At 39.1% G+C, this 21,786-nt stretch overlaps 1 protein-coding gene across 3 annotated transcripts in view; it reads left to right on the forward strand.

Moving 5' to 3' along the window:
• ror2 (receptor tyrosine kinase-like orphan receptor 2) overlaps window positions 1-21,786 on the forward strand; it is a 250,042-nt gene that overhangs the window by 104,845 nt on the left and 123,411 nt on the right. The window lies entirely within an intron of this gene.

Below are 21,786 nucleotides of genomic sequence, written 5' to 3' on the forward strand. Positions count from 1 at the left end.
GTTGGCTTTATCATTTGTACTAATTTTGGATTATCCATGCATTCTGGCAGAGTCAATTGTTAATGCGTTGCAGTTCCCCATACTTTGTGATTCTGAGTGGAAAGAAGGTGGGAATATTGTTGATAATAGTCATCTCAGAATCTCACAGCACTGTTACGGATGAGGAGAGGTGGTCGTGGGATCATTTTCTCCCTGTTTCCTCACCACTCAGTTGTTTGTAACAAAGTGTATCTTTTTAGAGGGAGTGTTTTTGAAACCCCTTTTTAGGTGCTCTGATTTTTAATCATAAATGATAGACGGGTTTAAATCAGAAGGAAAGATAAATGTTTATTTACACAACACCCTGAAATGTAACGCAATGAAAAAAACACACTCTCTCAAGCTCAGACACACATGCACAAAAGTAAAGATGTATTTTAGTGATGAATCATGCATTTGGGTTTATTATTTTTATGAGATGTGGGCATTGCAGGCAAGGCTAGCATCTGTTGTCCATTGCTAACTGCATTGAAATGGTTTGCTGGGCCACTTCAGACAGCAGTTGAGAGTTAACCACATTACTGAGAGTCTGTAGTCACATGGGGTGGCATGGTAGCACAGTGGTTAGCACTGCTACTTCACAGTGCCAGGATCCTGGGTTCGATCCCAGATTGGGTCACTGTCTGTGTGGAGTTTGCGCATTCTCCCCATTTATGCATGGGTTTCCTCTGGATGCTCTGGTTTCCTCCCACAGTCTGAAAGACGTGCTGATTAGGTGCGTTGACATGAACAGGTGACTAGGGGAGTTTCACAGTAACTTCATTGCAGTGTTAATGTAAGCCATACTTACATACTTATGACTAATCAATAAATAAACTTTGAACTTTAAAACTTTAAGCATGGAAACCATACAGGTGAGAATGGCAGATTTATTTCCATAAAGGACATTAGTGGACCAGTTGGGTTCTTATGACAAACAATGTTGTTTCATGGTCATTATTACTGAGATGAGATTTGTATGCCAGATTTATTAACTGAATTCAAATTCTACTAGATGCCGTGATGGAATTTGAACCAGTGTCCCCAAAGCATTAGTCTGGGTCTCTGGATTTGTCATCCAGTGACATTAACTCCATACCATTTTCTCCCCTGGACATTTAACAGAACGTGGAGATGCAGGCATTGGACTGGGATAAGCACAGTAAGAAGTCTCACAACATCAGATTAAAATCCAACAAGTTTATTTGGCAGAACAAGCTTTCGGAGCGTTGCTTCTTCATCAGGCGAGTGACAACTTGTGTTCACAAACAGGGCACGTACAGACACAAATTCAAGTTATAAGACAATGGTTGGAATGCGAGTCTTTACAGGCAATCAAGTCCTAAAGGTACAGAAAATGAGTGAGAGAGGGTTAAGCACAAGTTAGAGATGTATATTGTCTCCAGCCAGGCCCCTCTCCCTCTCTGGCCCCCTCTCTTCTCACAAAAACCACTGCTAGACCATGGAAGATGAAGGCATTGGTGTTGATGGTGGCTCTATTGATTTTGAGTTTTGGTAAAATTACAAATGAGCTGTAAATTTTCAAGTGTTCATATATCCAGCATGCCTATTCCAGGGAGGGCATTCCACTTCAAGTCATTTACATTTGAAGAACTTTCCAGAGTCCTTGAGTTAATTCTTTGCCCATGTAATAATCACAGAAGGTTACCTGACCCTCACTGGTCATCTTCGCAGCACATTGTCCACTTGTAAAAGTAAATTTCAAAAAGTCCATGTTGAACAAAGTTTGCATCTTGACAGTTAGGGGTACAATATCTTTACTGGGAATGACAGCACACAAAGAGACCACTTAGCCTATTATGCCTATGTCAGGTCTCTGAAAGAGCAAGCCAATTAGTCCCACTCGTGCTTTCTGAGTAACCATTCAAATTCTCCCTTTTGGTCAGTATGTATGAATTTTTATGTTATCATTTTTATGTTTGAAAGTTGTTAGTGAATCCACTTCCATTATCCATTCAGGCAATGCATTCCAGATCAGGTCTTTCAAAAATAAATCTTCATATTTTCCCCTAGTTTTTTTTGCAAATGATCTTATCTTCATTCACTGGTTAGCAACCCCCCTGCAAGTGGAAACCATTTTTACCTCATAATTTTGAATACACCTTGAATTTCCCTTTCTCCTTATTTTACTCCTATCTCTCCACATAATTGAATCCACTCATCTCACATACTAATCACCTTTGCATCCTCATTAAAGCATTAACATCCTTTCTCAAGTGTTGGACGCAGAATTAGACATGATACTTTAGCTCATGTCTAATTAATGATTTATGAAGGTTTGCCACAATCTCCTTGGTTTATGTTCTAAGCTTCAGTTTTAAAGCCAAAAAGTCCATGTATTTGTTTTAAACCGCTTTCTCAACTTGTCCTGCCACCTTCAAAGATTTGTTTCTGTGAACCTTGCAGTTTTCTTATTCCTGTATCATCTTTAGAATTGTACCGAGTGTTGTGCTCCAGCACAAAAACTGAAATGAGTATTTGTGGAAGTTAGTCATTATGAGTAAATTGTCTCCCTTCTTAGAGTCACAATGTTGACGAGGAAGCAAAGTTTTAGACACAAAATCAGGTGACTTTCAGAACTGAATCTAACCAAATACTGCACATAGTCTAATATGGACCAGAGCATTTTTGATGAACAGTGAGCTATGTGATGAGTTCATGCAGTATCATAAGGTTATACTTTAATCTTTTTATGTGGGAACAATAAAACTTCAAGTTTTTTTTTAAAAAGCTGCATTGCGAGCTTGGTGAAATAATGAAGTGAGTTGAATATAGCCTTATGAGCAATAGTAAACCGATTTAACCCCAAATAATCCATCTCATTTGCTGCCTTGCTATATTTCTCAAATTGCTTGTCTCTGTAAGCATTGTACAGTGAACCCTTCCATTCTAATATTTACTTTAGACTGCTTTTAAATTGTGTTAAGCGTTGCATGCTGTTAACAACCACTAACTCAAATCCCATACAATGTAAAGCCACTTCAGTGAGTTGATGTAGCTTTAGTAGTGCTCCCAGAAGCTGCTTTAACGTTAGCTTTCAGATGTGCCCATGCTGCTGGCTTCTACCACATGGCTTTTATCAAACCCAGAGTAAACATTGCTAAGAAGGGCTGCTTGGAATGGCGTCATCCCACCGGCTGACCTTAACAAATCCAGTAAGATTAGTTTGTGCTGCTGGCTGTGTGAGACCAGCAGCACAAGCACAGGAGGAAGCCATTTAGAGTTTTGAGTCCTAATCTGTATGAATTCTGACCTTGGGCAGGACAGAGATGGTATCAGTTTCTTTGCACAGAGGATAAATAGAATAGTGGAGGACAATTTAAGCAGCTATAGCAGATAGTTAGGGAAAAGTTGAGTTGAGACCATAGGAAGGGCAGGGATAATAAAGATGCTACAACAGAAGTGGAAGGCTTACTTGAAATAGTGGAAAAAAAACACAAAGAATGAAGGGGAAGAAAGGGGCTACTAAGTGAAAAGGTGTAAAAATGTTCTCAGAGGCTTGGGATATCAAAAAAAAATGCAAAACGAAAGAAAGAGTGTTAATGTCAACATTCCCAAGAAAAAGTTGGGATTGAGTGGCATATGTGAGCACACACAGTCTTCAGAAATAGTTGGGAGCATTTGAAGTATTAATAACTAGTGAGGGATATGACATAATAACTATAATGGATGTGTGGCTTGCGTTTGAACAGGTCTGGAAAATGATTCCCGGTTATATTTTAAAGACGGTTCAAGAAGGGTAAAACACGAAGTTGTAACTGCTTCAGACAGATGCTAAGCTTGCAACGTGGATGCCCTCTCAGCCAAATCCTCATTCTTAAGATATCTGAACTCTGGTTATACTCCAATCAGATTGCTCTTTATTAACAAAAAAATGCGGCATGCTGATAAGCATCTGAAGGAACAATTTAGATTAATGTGGTCAGTTCTGATGAAAGCTCTGCTGTGCATTTCTTTTTTTTACTTCAGATTTGTAATATTGAGTTATTCTTGCTACTTGGTGTTTATTCTACTTGGAAAGTAAAATACAAACTACTTTTAGATTTTTTTTCAAAAATTGCTCATGCATCTTAAAATGGTACTTTAAAGAACTTGCTGATGTGCAAATGCATTATATATGGGGAATTTAAATGCAGCTGTTTTTCTGTACAGGCTAGGATGGTAAGAAAATGAATTTGAAGAAGGAAATTGTGCATGACTCAAACCCAAAGTAAGCATTAAGAACTGTACATAAGGGGTTAACTCTAATTGTGTGGTCAGACACAGTACGTCTCATCACAGGAGGTGATGCAGTGACTCATGATTTGTTATCTTTTGTTGAGCCTTGTAGCAAGATGAAGCCACAATAAGTTGTCTTTAATAAAGTTGATACTTTCCTGATGAATATTCTCTGTTAGCAAAACAAGACCAAGAATAATTATATGGTGGCAGTCAGTCTAACCATTTGCAGAAAGCTTTGATTAGGTTGCAGGAGGGTGACTGACTTGATGCCACAAATTTGCCAGATATTGCACTGCATCAGGCTTTGCTGTGTGCAGGTCAATAGACTAGTTTACACGATGGGTGATTATGCAAACAAGGCCAGGGATCGGTTAAGTAAAGCTATGTACGATAAAGTAATAAAAACACAAGATGCCTACTTTAATCTGTGGAAGAATACCATCGTTAAGTGGGCTAGATTTAATTACGTCCTGAAATGAAGTCAATGTGCCATCCAAAAAAGTTTCTCATCCATTCTTGCCAAAGATAAAGAAGGAAATTGACTCTGTTGAAGCAAGGAGTTACTTCATCTGTGACAGAAACAACAAATTGTGCTCAGGCATGGTCCTGGTGCCAAAACCAATGGATCTATCAGAATTTGCATAGATCTTACAGTTGAACAAAGCAGTTGAATGCAAAGTTCATCCTATGACTTCTGTGGTCGAGAGCTGAGCAAAATTGGGAAAGAGTTGGATGGGTTGATTTGCTGGGCTATTTCAGAGGTCAGTCAAGACATTGCTGACATCTCTGGTCACATGTGGGCCAGACGGTGGATTTCTTTTCTTATGGATGGTTTCATGGTCACCATTATTAAGACTAGCTTTCAATTCTGGATTCTGTTAATTTAACTTAGATTCCACCATGGTGGGATTTGAATCCATGTCACCAGAGTATTAGCCTGGGCCTCGGGATTACCAATCCAGTGACATTGCCACTATGCCACAGTGGATTGCGTATGGCTATGGAAACTATAGCACTGCTGCCTCACAGCACCTGGGACCCTGGTTTGAATCCGGCTTTGGGTGAATGTCTCTGTGGAGTCTGAATTTTTTCCTCGTGTCTGTTTGGGTTTCTTCCAGGTTGTTTGGGTTTCCTCCCACAGTCCAAAGATGTACAAGTTAGGTGAATTGGTCATGCTAAATTGTCCCTTCGTGTCGAAAGGTATGTTGATTTGGGGGAATTAGCCGTAGTGGGAGTGGGCCTGGGTGGGATCTCTCTGAGCGTTGGCGCAAATTTGATGGGCCAGATAGCTCTTTCTGCACTATAGGGTTTCTATCATTCAATCTTCACAAAGTGAGATGCAAATAGAGATTTTTGGCAACTATCCCACAATGAAGAGCCTGAGTTGCTCGTAACCTTCAGGTTTTGCTTCAGCACATTCTTTGGCATCACGTCAATACCTGAAATCTTTCAATGTCAGGTACCCTAGGAAGGACTGGATGGAGTCATAGGTCACATGGAACATGTCCTGATCCATGATCCAATCAAACAGAATAGAACACCAGAGTGCAAACTGTGCTACAATGCTAATGGTTTCCACTCAAAGACAATAAATACGAATTCTAACAACCAAACGCAAATTCCATGGACATATTGTGGATGTACCAGTGTCAGCACAAATCCACAGAAGACCAGAGCAATCGGAGTTTCCAATTCCTCAGAATATGACTGAATTCCAGAAATGCATCTGTGTGGTGAACCAAGTCAGGAAGCTCTTGCCCAGTCTAGCTGTCATCAATGAGCAACTAAGTCTGCTGTTACAAGACAATACATGGTGCCAGGAGGAAGCACAACAGGTTTAAAGAGATGCTGATATCATTTGATATTTTAGCTAACTGTTTCAGAACTACCCACTATGATGAATGCAGATGCATCTTCTACAGGACTGGGAGACGTACTCTTTTAGATACAAGTGAATGGAAAACATAGACCAGTTTACTACACGTTCACTGATGGAGCCTAAACAGAGATGTGAAGTGACAGAGGAAGCAACATTAACTGCTACGTGGACTTGTGAAAAGTTTGCAGGCTGTGTTCTTGGTCTCCAATTCAAGTTATTGGAAGACCACAAAGGTTTAGTGACCACCTTAAATTCTAACGTCTCCACAAGGTCAGTGACTCAGACGGAGGATGATAAGGTCTGATGCAAAGATCGAATGTGTTCTGGGGGAACAGGAGACAACAGTAGATGCTTTGTCCTGCATCCCAGTGGTAAGTCCTGAAGAAGATAATTTAGCCCTTGTTGAAGAGGTTAAAAACGATTGCATCAGCAACAACTACAGCCCTACCAAGCAACAATTCGGTAACTAAATGAAATCAGAGATGCACAGAAATCTGAAGAATGTGCCATGAATCTATCATACATTGTAAAACTGGTTCACAAATGGCCTTTAGGAAGGAAATTTGCTGTTTTTAGCTGGCCTGGCTGTGTGACTCCAGACCCACAATAATGTGATGCACGCCTATTGCCCTTCTGACGTGCCCTGGTGAGCTACTCAGTTCAAGGGCAATTGGGGATGGTCAGCAAATACTGACCCTGTCAATGACACCCACATCCCATGAAAGAGTATTTAAAAATTCTGTGTCTTTTTGAAGAGGAGTTTGTACTTTGTAGCTGGAAGGAAAGGGAATAGGAGTGGCAATGCCTTAAATTTAAGATGTACCTTTCCTGAAGACTGGATAGTTGTCTTGCTTGTACTTGAGAGCTGTGTGGGGCAAAAAAAAACTGGGGCTGGTGAAAAAGTGCTTTGGAGAAGGAAGGAACATTGCAATTTTTGTTTGACAGTATGTGGTGAATCAAATGAGAATTAGATTTTGAATTCATTAAGCTATCCTCTTTGAACAATGCTACCATCCATTTTAGTCCCTGACACAAGTTCCAAGTCATTTCAAGTCTTCTGATGTGAGGGTTTTGGACCTACCAGAAACTGGGTCATGAGAACAAAGCATGAGTTTCAGTGAAAACAACAATAACTTTACATTTATAAACACTGCTGACATAGTAAATGAGCCAAAGGTGCTTCGTAGCTATGTTACCAGAAAATTTGCTATGTATGCATTGTTATTTATAGCTGAAGTAATTATTTTGTTCATGTAATGGTTCTCCTCCAGTTCTGTTAGCCTTTTGGGAGATAAAATCCTGGATATGACTTTGTGTATGAAGGTTTTGCTCTACCATTACTGATTTATTATGTGGTTGTTAAGACTGACATAGCTGGAGATTAAGCAGATTGCAGAGTAGTATATATGAAAAGGCAAGGCACCAGTAACCTACGCATTGCTGCTGCTGCTGCTGCTGCAGAAACTACATATTTCATATCCACTTCCAATAAATATATCAGCATATGAACCCAATGGGTGGAATTTTCTCAGAAAAACTAATTGCCAAACAGATGAGAAAACAGGAAGTTTTTTTTCAGCGAGGTAGGTCATGATAATTTATGGCACTCTGTGCAGTACAGAGGCTGTAATGTGATTCCCACCAGCAGGAGGAGTGGGTGGAGCCTATTCACACCAGGAAGCCAGCTGCAGACTGCTATGTACCTTATTTCCAGTATTTATAAAAATACTTGTAGAATTATTTATTATACTTTTCAACTAAATAAGCAAGTTAGATAAAATTGGTTTGTTATGTGTAATTTAAGGCTGCTGTACACCACACTTGGTGGGAGAACGTGCAAACTCCGCAAAGACAGTGAGCCCAGTCAGGAATTGAACCCGGGTCCCTGGCGCTGTGAGGTAGCAGTGCCTCTGTGACAATTCGACAATTTCAATTTTCAATGTGGGAACGAAGGCAGTAGATAAGGGCAGTGCAGTCAATAGCATGTATGGTTTTTCAAAAGACGATTGAATAATAGGCTTGTTAGCTAAATTGAAGACCATTGGATAAAAGGGAAGCAGCAGCATGTATGCAAATTATGGGATAGGAAAGAGTTGTGCTGAATGGCAGTTTTCAGACTAGACGGAGGAACACTTAGTACTGCTGTTTTGATACGTTGGTACCTTAATGACTTGGATGTAGAAGGCACAGTTTTGAAATTTATAGATGTGACAAAATTTAGAAATATAATTAACAGTAAGGAAAATAGCAATAAACAAAGAACAAAGAACAACCCAGCACGGGAAACAGGCCCTTTGGCCCAACGAGCCTGTGCCGCCGCATCACCCTACACCTATTCTACCCTGCATGTCTACGAATGGAACCCTACTCAGTCAGATTCAGGGAAGAAATAGTGTCAATTTGGTAAAAACCGATTAGCCTAAGAGCACATCTTTGGGGTGTGGGAGGAAACCGGAGCGCCCGGAGGAAACCCACGCAACCACAGGGAGAATGCGCAAACTCCCACAGACACAGGCCCAAATCCATGTGTCTGCACAGCCAGCAGTGCTAGTCACTGAGCTGTTGCGGCGCCCGTCTACCGGTCCAGGATCAAGCACACACACCGACACGAAGTACTAGGCCACTCCTGGACTTCCAAGAGCAGCCCACGCACGACCCGCCGTGTGCATGCCCCTCGCTAAAGTGGATATAATCAGGTTGATGGAATATGGCAAATGAAATTAAAAGCAAAAAAGTGTTCAGTCATATATTTTGGTTGAACAAATGATGAGAGACAGTATAAGCCAAAAAAAAGATACTTTGGAAATGTTTGGCAGTGGCACAAGAGATTAGCAAAGCAATTTATAAAGCATATGGGCTGCTTGGCTTCATAAATTGAAGCATAAAGTCCAAACACCAGGTAAAAAGGATTATAACGAAAGGATACCCATGAGTGTTTCAATATATTTTTAACAGAATGCCTATTAGGCTAAAACCACATAGCTAAATCTGTATAAAATGCTTGTTCAGTTCCAGCCAGAGTAGTGAGTTCAATTCAAGGGATCACATTTTAAAAGGATTTGAAAGCTTTCAAGAGGGTACAGATGAAATTTACTAAAGTGATTCCAGGAACGAGGGATTACAGTTCTGTGGATACGCTGGATAAGCTGAGATTGTTCTCTTTTAGAAGTGACTAAGAGAAAATTTGATATAAGCATTTAAAACCATGAAGGATATAAAATAAGAAAGAAAAACTGTTTCCAATGGCTGAAGGGTCATTTAACCAAAGGGTACAGATTTAAGTAATTGGCAACAAACACCAGGGAAATGTAAGGATTTTCTTTATACTAGTGATTCTGATTTGGACTGCTCTGCCTGATAAGAGTGTTGGAAACAAATTCAATAATAGCTTTCAAAAAGGGAATCAGACAGACATCCAAAGGAGAAAAGAAAATTGCCAATCTGTGGTGAAAGAGCCAGGAGTGGAATTTACTGGACCATTATTGGAAGAGTTAGCTAAAAGAGTTGATGGGGGTAAATGGCTTCCATCTGTATCGTATTCTTCTATGAACAGAAACATTAGGTAGCTGGTACACATTGTTACAATGCATTTAAGATTTATGGTAAGTGCATTAAATGCTAGATTCTTTGGATCATCATATATACCCAGATATGGTACCAACAAACAATTACTCTATAAACTGTCACTATGGACATCTTAGGTCCTCTCTTGGGACAAAAACTATTAATATCTCTTTTGGACTTCATAAGATCAATACCAGCAGCCATTACCATTTACCTCACACCATTGTCTCAAGTGGCACAGTCAAGTTTTATTATGTTACTTCAGCAAAGTACTTTACACAGACTATCAAAACCAAATATCAGATTACTTTGAATAAAGTACGGGGCTGTAATTTAATCTTAGGAGTCAGCTGATATTTAAAGTACTTAGAGCCCTGCATGTGGTTAATGATGTCATCAAAAGTTTTTATTACTACTGGGTAACACCTAGCATAGCTCTGTCACTCTGTAATCATCAAAATGATTGCACATTCAGAACTTATGTTTAATGTGTCCCCTCTATTTTGCATAGTTTCATCTGATGCTGAATGATCAATTACAACCTCCCAGATTGATATGCCAATTTTACTTTCCTCATAGATATTACATGTCTTTTGCCCAATTAGTAAACTGATTAAAAATATAAGCATGTATTTTTTTAATCAATGCCAAGAATAATCTGATGAAACGTGTCTGTGTATGTTTCCTCCGGGTGCTCCAATTTCCTCCCACAGTCTCTGAAATACGTGCTGGTGAGGTGCATTGGCCTTGCTAAATTCTCCCTCAGTGTACCTGAGCAGGTGCCGGAGTGTGGTGAATAGGGGATTTTCACAGTGACTTCATTGCAGTGTTAAAGTAAGCCTACTTGTAAGGCCAATGCTTTAAGTTTTAAACTTTAATGTTTATATTTGGTATTTATTTTTAGTGCTGATTTGAGGCTGTTTTATAAATATCGAATCAAGACGATGAAGACCAGATGTGATGGAGAAATGTGCTAATAAGCTCCATGACTCCTATGAGTTGCAGTATGTATCATTTTGAGAAGTGTATGTGGAAATAGAGAGAATGTACATTACTAGCCTGTTAATTTTGTGAGAGAAAGCTGTTTTATTCTACGTAAATATAGATGATTCTGTAGATGAAAGTTTATAATTAAAATGTTTTTTAAAGTGAATTGATCCTACTGAATGAAAACTTTCAATTATCAAAGTTTCTGTAAGTAATATGTAGACTGGTATTAAAATGCATAATAAAAATAATTCACCTGGAAACTCGAGCAAAGCAACCAGAAACATAAGTTTACATCAATTTATAACCAAATAGTTTGAAAATTAGATCCAAGGCATCTTCAGCTGTAGCCAGTTATTGTGTGTTTGTCATCTTATTGCTTTCTGAAAAATTCTGCTTGTCTAGAAGTAGACACAGATCTTTTTACTGTTAAGCAAGTTTAAATAACCTTGTCATTTCAGCTATGTACAGTGCAGAACCTTGACGTTTTTAAATTCTGTCCTCATCACAGATGTTTGGAACTGCATCATGCAAAGCAACAGTTGAATTATTGCTATTCTCTAATAAGGGAGCACAATTACCTATAATTTTAATCAACTATTCCTTTTGCCAGGGAAGTACCCCAGCATTTCGCATCTGTTTAATATTTTTATTATTCAGCAAAATTATCCCTCATGATCTGTACCAGGTATAACAGCCCAATTATAGAATTTTCTACCAAACAATTGCACGTTATTTTTTTCAGTTGAAACGTAGATCCTTCTCTTTGAATTTACTCATACAACAGTGATATATCAATAAAAAAAAGTGCTACAAATGCAAGCAGGCTAGAATCACCTTTTGTGTCTTCATGGAAGTAAAACAATGCAAGCCAGCATTGGAGGATGCCTTCGGAGTTGTGATCTAGTAGCTCTGCAACAATATAGTTGGAGTGGTGCAGTTTAATGACATGTAAGATTTGGCTATCACTTTGAAGGTACAATCTGTCTGGGGGAGGTGAATCTTTGGCATTGGCAGAACTAGTTAGCAATGCCACAGACAATATCCAGTGTGACTCTGATAAATTATCTCTCCTTATCCTTCTCGACCTGTCTGCAACCTTTGTCACAGTTGATCACATCCTCCTCCTCCAGAGATTTTTTTCCTGTCGTTCAGCTGGCTGGGACTCCTTTCACCAGATTCCATTCTTATCTATCACTTTCAATAGCTTCTCTTCCCACTCCCACAAACTTCCTGATTTTAAAATTCTCATCCTTATTTTCCAATTCCTCTGTCTGTGACCTTCTCCAGCCTCACAAACCATGAGATGTTTCTTTATCCTGGCTCTTGTGCATGCCCAGTTTTAATCACTGCCTTGGCACTGAAGCTCTGGAATTCCGTTCCCATTTTTCTCTGCCTCTCTAGCTCTTGTCCCTCCTTTAAGACATTCCTTAAAACCTACTACTTTGACCATGCTTTTGGTCACTTGAACTAATATTGGATTACGTGTGTCAATGTTATATTTTGTTTTGGAATGCTCCTGTGTGGTGCCTTGAGACATTTTATTATGTTAAAGGCCCCATGCAGGCTGTTTAGTTCAGTATATGTTCTTGCTGTCAGTCAACAGTGAGGGAAAGAGGCGAGAGCACGATCTTTGCATTATGGATCCTGCAGCACTGATTTGTAAGTTTTTTTTTAAAAGATCTCTACAAACCTTGATTTTAGCCTGTTGTGATTTATTTTGAGCTCTCTCCTTTTGGATTTTATTTGCACATGTCTGCTGTTCCTTCTCTTGCCCATCCTCTCTTTAATAGAAAAGAAGTCAGGAATTATTGAAAATAAGAGTCTCAATAATGCACTTTTATGAAGGCCTGAGTAGGATTTAATTCCATAGCACGATGACTTTCCATATTCTTTAAATGTCACACATTAAACTTCTGTTAGGATCCCAGACCAGAACCCCGAGGTATATCATGAATCCAGATTAGACTACAATATTTATTCTGTTTTGGCGTATATGTGAGGGTAGGAAGTTTTGCACCAAGAGTAATTCCACTGTTAAATTAAGGATCTTTTAGAGTGAAGCAAAATTTATTTAATAACACAGTTTAAATATAACTCTGTGAAGCAACTTAAATAGTAACAGTTAAACATAATTTACTGATGAAAAGGAAACCAATTTAGTTTCAAAGTTATCACTTTTCTAGTTCCAAATAAGCAACATTCCTCTCAAGACTTAAATTCTACTTTTAACACAATTAGCAATGATAAATATACTTGTTATAACAACTCCAGACAATCTTAAAGTTTTTAGAGAGAGATAGAATTCCAGAAGCCTGCAAAATCCTAACTTCAACCAGACTTTAGCTGCAAACTATACCGTTTTCTGCAAAAACGTTTCTGTCTGCTCCAGACCCAGGACCACATATAAACCACATCATCACATGACCTTGTCAATCACTCTAATCAGAAATTTGATGGGAACTTGAGTAAACAAAAGTCTGTTGACTCTACTTAAAATAAGCACATGCAAGGCTAAAATGAGTAATTGACATACTGACTGCCTGTAACATGAAGCTGAATTTTTAAACATTCCCCTTAAACATAATAAATATATGTATATAGAGTTTCACAACAATAATATTTCTCTTTCCTGGTTTTAAGCCAGTATCTGCCAAATAACATTTTTTTTGTAATGAATTTATTTAGGCAAAACAAGGTTTTCATCAAAGCCTGTCTTTTTTACTCATATCTGACCTATAGATGAGTTAATTTCACATTTCTTGTACTCACTAGTTAGCAGAATAGCATGACTGAAATTGTGACAAAAAGAAAATGCATTTCAAAATGTTAAGTTTGTTAATTTGAATTGTGCTTTTCTCAATGTATCAGTGAAATATAAACATTATTACTACACAATTGTGTAATGAAAAAATATTGGATGGGATTCTCTGACCTCCTCCCTGCTCACCCCACTGCAAGTGAGAACGGCGAATTTGACATCTCAGCCAAAACTCCATTCACTTCAAGCGGCACCGGAGAATCCCAGCTGCAAATGAGGACATTGTTTTTCAGCGATGATGTATCCTGAAGGTTCTGTGACTGAAAACCAAGGAATTTTTTTCATGTGTGTGTTAAGCACTTGATTATGAAGTGAGTGAAAAGTTGGGAGAGCTGACTGTTAGTCACATTGGTAGCTGTTCCTGCTATTTGAAATTCCTCAGCAAGCAATTGAGGATATAAATGGGAGTGGATATGTGAGCAGGATTGTATGTACCCTGAGTTAGTCATTCAGCCCCTCCGCCTCTATGGTATTTAACTAGATCATGGCTGACCTGTGCCTCAACTCCATTTATTGCGCCTTTGATCCATACCGCATGATATCCTTCCTTACCTAACAAAAATCTACTGATTTATTACATGTCAAGCTAAGTATTACATTTGCTTTTGCTATGGTGGCACAGTGGTAGCACTGCTGCCTCAAAGTGCAAGGGACCTGCGTACAACTCAGACTTTAGGTGGGTGACTGTGTGGAGTTTGCATGTTCTCCCTGTGTCCTCTGGGTGTCGTGGTTTCCTCTCACAGTCCAAAAGGTGTGCAGATTTGGTGGATTGAAAATGCCAAATTGCCCCATAGTGTCAGGGGGATTAGTAGGGTAAATATGAGAGGTTACGGGGATAGGGCCTGTTGTTGGTGCAGCCTCGATGGGCCGAATTGCCTCCTTCAGCACTGTAGGAATTCTATGATTTTATCTGCTTATACTGTTACCTTTTTAATGGCTTGTCAATCTCCCTCTGTTCAATCTATTTAAAGTATTACCATTTCACACGTACCTCCTGCTCCTAATTTTCCAAATTAACTAGCTTTACATTTCTCTGCACTGAATTACATCTGGTACATATCTGCTCTTTCTGCTAGCCTATTTATGTCCTTCTGCAACCTTTCATGTATAGCTCTGTCAGAAGCGTTCTGGAAGTCTAAAAATATATGATGAGAGTGCTAGCATTCATTTTATTTAAGTTTTTGTTGGCAGGATCCACCCTACTAAATCAAGAGAGAAAGCTTTAAACTCAATAATGATGTTGTTGTGAATCAGACATGTAGCCTCCTCGGAAAAATTTTTCTGTTATTTTCAATCGGACGAAAAAGCTGATAGCATTGTGTACAATTGCAAATTGTGGTACATATCTAAAGTTACAGAAACATAAACCCGGTTAAAATTCGTCTCAGGCTTGTATCTCAAAGAACTAGGTTCACATTACTAATTCACATTACTAATTTGAACAATTAGGAAAATCTCAGTCAGCACAGTTTCAGCTGGGATTAATGGAACTTTTGCACAGGCTCATGACTCTTGTACAGTCCAGGATATGTTGGCAATGGGGGAAAGAAAGTTGTGTGTTTTTCTATTTTAATTTTTCTCTTCATTCTGGCGATGAAATATTTGACCACTCATCAGAGCTATTGATTGTGGTTCATGATTTTCAAAACATGGAATCAGCAGATTACTTCTTTGAAGTTCTAAGACTGCAGCTGGGGGCCACTTCTGACTATTAATAATGGGGTCCATTGAAAGGGAGTCAGATTCCAAAAGGTTGCAAAATCCACGCATACAATGTGCCAGTTTAAAATCTATTTCATGCTTATTTAAATTCACAATGTTTAAGTAAAACTGAAATTTAAGTACAACATATTTACAACAAATTATAAGAATCTGTGACATTTTTTAGTTAAAAACTGCACATACATTGGGCTTTGGTTACCCTACCATAGAAATGAATATTTGCAAATTAAATATAGAATGAATGCTTCTGTTTTTTAAATAGCAGATACTGCATACTGAAGATAAATGTAATGATTTTTATTGATTTATTATTGTCACGTGTATTAGCTTATAGTGAAAAGTATTGTTTCTTGAACACTATACAGACAAAGCACAACGTGCATAGAGAAGGAAAGGAGAGGTGCAGAATGTGGTGTTGCAGTCAGCTAGACTGTAAAGAAAGATCAACTTAAAATGAGGTCCATTCAAAAGTCTGATGGCAGCAAGGAAGAAGCTGTTCTTGAGTCAGTTGGTACATGTCCTCAGACTCTTGTATCCTTTTCCCAATGGAACAGAGAATGTCCAGGGTACATGGGGTCCTTGATCATGCTGGCTGCTTTTCTGAGGCAGTGGGAAGTGTATAAAGAGTCAGTGGGTCAGAGACTGGTTTGTGTGATGGACTGAACTTCATTTTTTTGCGGTCTTGGACAGAGTAGGAGCCATACCAAGCTGTGATACAACTAGAAAAAATACGTTCTATGGTGTAAACGGTGAGAGTCGTAGAGGACATGCCAAATTTCCTTAGTCTTCTGAGTAAGTAGAGGCATTGGTGGGTGTGCCCTTCCCTAATGTAACTAAAGTTTCTAAAATTAATATTTGTGTATTCCAATTAAGTTGTAACTTCTAAATACTTTGCATGAATGTATATTGAGAAACATAGTTCTGCTGTACGAAGTTTCAGTTTAGTTTAAAACATACAGAAAGAAAAGGGAAGTAATGATTTATAAATGAGAGTGGTCTGTCTGAGGATCTGCCAGTATTGGTGGTGAAATATGTCTCTACCCTCAGAGAATTTATCAGATATCTGAAATGTTGCCCATAAAAACTTGGAAACAACCAAAAGTGCATGTAAAATAACAAATCAAAAACTGGTTTATTTCTTTTTAGAAGATAAAGTTATAATTAAAATTCTCAAGCTTTTTCTGTTTGCATAACAAATCATCTGTGCACATTGTATATAATGCAGATCAGTATTTAATGTGCCTCTTTTTTAGTTGAATTTTAACTGTGTTTAAAAATGACACAATTAATGGGGTCAACTTTTTGAATTTCCACTTATCAGCTGAATATATTTAGATGATGGGATATGGTTTTGTGATTGGAATAGCAAATGCTTCATGTAAAGTTTGCACAACAGCGATTTAGTTTTATAAGTGTTTCCCGTTTTGAAAGATTACATGGGTTTGTCATTTTAACAGTTATTTAGATAAGGGTTTTCATCTAATAAATGTTGATTTGATCAGTACCATGGCTTTGCATCATTGGGTTTTAATTATTTGCTCAAAAGACTCATGAGTTTTCATCTATTTGCTGCAGACACAATTCTAACTATCAGATAATTTGAGGTTATTCATTCAATAGACTCAATATTCGTTTTTGGCAACTGATTGCAGAAGTGTGCCAGTCAGCTACTCATTTCAGCCGCAAAGAGGCAGCCATATTTTCCTGGTTCTGGCATAGTTTGCATCAGGGTGCAAACTTAAGGATGTTAATATTTGTAACTTGACACAGTTCATTGCATTAAGGTCTGCAATATCAGGTGACCCTGGGCTAAGCAATATTGGGTCACTCCAGCCACCAGAAAGTGAAGTATGGCAGTGGGGAGGAGGGGATCTTGATTATGATGGGAGGTTGGATGGTGGACAAGGGCAGGTACCAGCATGGCAGTCTGCCTGATTCTTTTAAGGCAAGGTGGAAAATCACACCTGCCACTTCAAATTCCATGAAAATAAATTTGAATGTCTTTGCAGTGCCTCTTTAGCCCCATTGTCTGTGAACTGAACATGGACAAAAGAGCTGAACACAGGAGGTGAGATCATAGAATGGGGCGGCACAGTGATTAGCTCTGCTGTCTCACAGTGCCAGGGATCCAGGTTCAATTTTGGCTTTGTCTAACTGTCTGTGTGGAGTTTGCATGTTTTCCTTGTGTCTGCGTGGGTTTCCTCTGGGTGCTCCAGTTTCCTCCCACACGCCAAAGATGTGTGGGTTAGGTTGATCGGCCATGATAAATTGGCCCCTTGGGATCAGGGGGATGAGCAGGGTAAATATGAGAGCTTATGATAGGGCCTGGGTGGAATTGTTGTCGCTGCAGGCTGAATGGGCCGAATGGTCTCCTCCTGCACAGTAGGGATCCTGTGAACCCTACAGTGCAGCAGGAGGCCATTCACCCATTGAATCTTCACCAATTCTCTGCAGGAATATCCCATCCCACCCCACACGCGCACAAACTACCTAACTTACACACCTTTAGACACAGAGAGACAATTGCCACAGCTCATCTACCTAACCTGAACATCTTTGGGGATGAAAGTGACATCAGTGCAGCATTCGACCAGCTGTGGTATCAAGAAGTCCGAGCAAAATTGCAATCAATCAGAATTGGGGAGGAAGTTCTCCATTATTGGGAGTCATACCTAACACAAAGGAAGATTGTTGTGAATGTTGAAGGTCAATGAACGTGCTCTTCTGCTTGATCTGTTACATTTCTAATAATTTTATGTCTATGTTGTCAGCCTCCTAACATATTCCTTGAGGGTGCTGTCTTGCAGATGTTTGAGGAATTCTACTTTTCTTTTGCCAGGTTTTGTGTTCCAATCTATAATTGGATAATTGAAATTTCCTGAATTATAATTTTGCTGTTCTTGCTCATCTCTCTAATCCAACTGCAGATCTCTGGAAGCTTGAAATAGATCTCATGTTTTTGTTCTGTCTCTGTCCATATTGATTCTGCCTGTACACCTGCTTTGTCTACAGCACCTCTGCAGCATTTGTTTTCTCTCTTATCAATTTTGTCACTCCACTTTCTTCCTTGTCTGTTCCTATAAATATATCCTGATATTTCTGTCCAGTTTACATTTAAGCTTCAGTTAATGCTATTACAGTTTTATCTGTCAAGGGCTGTGGGATCTGAGGTTATGACAAGTGCTATGTAAATACAAGTTCCTCAAATACGTTTTGTTTTTTAAACATCTTTAACCCATAATTGTTTTTTTTGGTTAAGGCTACCTCCAATCTTCACTCCAGCCTCTGTCAGATTATAATGAACCACCTTGTTTTATTTCTCTGCTCCATGTCGTTTGCTTGCATTAATGTTAGCATGCTCTGTTTCTCTTTTCTCAATTATTTGATGTTAATTGTTTCTATTTTCTCATCTCTATCTTCCACACTCACCCACTCCTCCACCAAATGCTTACTTTAAAGACCTTGTCACTTCCCTGTTGAATATCTTTCTCATGCATTAATAGCCTGGCTGTTGATACATAGCCTGTTTTACCTAACAGCTCCCAGCAAAGTAAAATCTCTCTTCCTGACATCATTCCTTGAGTAATGTATTAGTTTTTCTAATCATCTTGTCCCTCCTTATCTTGTTGTACAATCTGAGTTTATCACCTGCGAAATCCTTCTTTGTTTAATCCTCCTTTCCTTGTCCATATTAATTTTGCTGAATTTCAGACTTTTCTTAGGCTGCCACGGAGACCATAATGACTGGTTTGCCTCCTTCCTTCCATAACCTTTGTCAGTTTATTCAATTATGACCCTTAACTTAACCTCGGAGGCAACAAACGCACCCGGAACTGTCAGTCCAGATTGGAAAAAAATGTGACATCTTTTAACTATTGGATTCCCCATCCCTATTGAATTTCTCAGAATGACTGTATTTTTAGTTGTGTCCCCAACCTGCCTTGAGTTTTGTTTGTTCATACCATTGGTATTTGTTTGATGGCCCTCTGAGTTTTTCCCCTGTCAAAAATATAGCTTCAGATCTGTTGAGACCATTACTTTCACCAGATGATTTTGTTCATGTGGTTTCTTTCTGCTTTTCCCCAACCTTTTGATTTGATTTTTAATTTGATTTATTATTGTCACATGTATTAGTATACAGTGAAAAGTATTGTTTATTGTGCGCTATACAGACAAAGCATACCGATCATGGAGAAGGAAAGGACAGAGTACAGGATGTAGTGTTACAGTAATAGCTAGGGTGTAGAGAAGATCAACTTAATGTGAGGTAGGTCCATTCAAGAGTCTAATGGCAGCAGGGGAGAAGCTGAACTTAAGTCGGTTGGTACATGACCTCAGGCGTTTATATCTTTTTCCTGAAGGAAGAAGGTGGAAGAGAGAATGTCCGGGGTGTGTGGGGTCCTTAACTATGCTGGCTGTTTGCTGAAGCAGCGGGAAGTGTAGACAGTCAGTGGATGGGAGGCTGGTTTGCGTGATGGATTGGGCTACATTCACAATCTTTTGTAGTTTCTTACACAGCCATACCAAGCTGTGATATAACCAGAAAGAATGCTTTCTATGGTGCATCTGTAAAAGTTGGTGAGAGTCATAGCTGACATGCCAAAATTTCCTTTGTCCTCTGAGAAAGTAGAGGAGTTGGTGGGCTTTCTTAATTATAATGTTGACATGGGGGACAGGAGAAGTTGTTGGTGATCTGGACACCTAAAAACTTGAAGCTTCCAACCATTTCTGCTTCACCCCATTGATGTAGACAGGGGCATGTTTTCCACTACGCTTTCTGAAGTCGATGACTATCTCTTTTGTTGAGGGAGAGATTATTGTTGTTGGATAGTCACTCATCTTTTCTCCTTCCTGATTTCCACTTTCTGCTCTATAACTCTGACTGGTATGGCTGACTCTCAAATTCTTCCTCCAGAAACCATTTCTCTGTCTGATGTGTTGAATTGTATCTATCTCTGTCTCAATTTCTCAGATTTTGCATGTGGGTTGGAGACCTATTTTCCTCAGACATGATTGCCTGAGGCAATTTTGGTTGCTTAAGATTCCCATCTCTGAAGTGCCTTGGGGTGTTTCATTATAAGTTACAGTTGAATTTTATTTATGCTTTCATGGGATGTGGGTGTCGTTGCAAGGCTAGCATTTGTTTCACTGCATTATGGAACAGAAGGAGGCTATTTGCACCATTAGGTCTGCAGTGGTTCTCCAAATGAGCATCCTGGCTTATTGCCATTTCTCTACCTTTTCCCCATACCCTTGCACGTTGTTCCTTATTCAAATAATTATAAGCTGCCCCCTTGAATGCTTCCATTAAACCTACTCGCATGCACTTCCAGGCAGTGCATCCCAAGCTCGAATCACTTGCTGTGTGAAAATGTTTTTCTCGCAACATGTTTGCTTCCTTCGCAAATCACCTTAAATCTGTTTCCTCTTGTTATTGGTCCTTTTACAAATGGAAACAATTTCTTCCAAATCTGTCCAGTTCTCCCAACATTTTCAACATCTCCATTAAATATCTTCTCCTAGCCTACTCTCTAAGGAGAATTTCTCAAATCTATTCTCACAACTGAAGTTTCTCATCCCTAGAATCATTCTTGTAAGCCTCTTCTCCACCCTCTGCATTGCATTCACATCCTTCCTATTGTGTGATGCCCAGAACTGTACACAATATTCCAGCTGAAGCCTAACAAGTGTCATTATAAATAACCTCTTTGCTTTTGTACTGTAAGCCCCTATTATTAAAGCTCAGGATACTATATGCTTTACTAACTGTTCTCTCCACCTGCCCTCCCACCTTCAATGATCGATGCACATATACACTCCAGGTATTCTGCTCCTGCACCCCATTAAGAATTTTACTCCTTATTTCATTGCCCATCTAAGGATATGGGGGTAAACCTTTCAGGACTGAGATGAGGTGAAATTTCTTTACCCAGAGAGTGGAATTCACTATATCAGAAAGCAGTTGAGGCCTAGATATTGTATGCTTTCAAGAAGGAGTTGGATATAGTTCTTGGGGTGAAGGAAATCAAAGGATATGGGGGGATCGGGCTATTGAGTTGAATGATCTGCCATGGTCATAATGAATGGTGGAGCAGACTTGAAAGGCTGAATGGCTTACTCCTGCTCCTATTTTCTATGTTTCTATCACTAATTTGCCCTTGAACTGAGTGGTTTGTTCAGCTATTTCAGAGGATAGTAAAGAGTAAACCATATTTCTGTGGGTCTAGAGTCACACAGGTAATAGTGGCAAATTTCTTTCCCTGAAGAATATTAGTGAACCAGATTGGCCATCGATGATAGCCTCATGGTCACCATTTCTGAGACTAACTTTATATTCCAGATTTATTAATTGCATTTAAATTCCACCAGTTACTTGGTGGGATTTAACCCATGCTCCCAAAGCATTACCATAGGCCTCGGGACATTACCATTATGCCATTGTCTGCCCCATTGCTGTCCTTTGTCCCTTGTTGCAATTATATTATTAGATTTGTAGTCTGAAAGTTAATATTAATTATAAATAACAATCATACTAAAGACCTCCTCCTTCCTA

Source organism: Carcharhinus amblyrhynchos, chromosome 5 (genome assembly GCF_965287045.1).
Source record: "Carcharhinus amblyrhynchos chromosome 5, sCarAmb.v2.hapA, whole genome shotgun sequence".
Taxonomy (NCBI): Eukaryota; Metazoa; Chordata; class Chondrichthyes; order Carcharhiniformes; family Carcharhinidae; genus Carcharhinus; species Carcharhinus amblyrhynchos.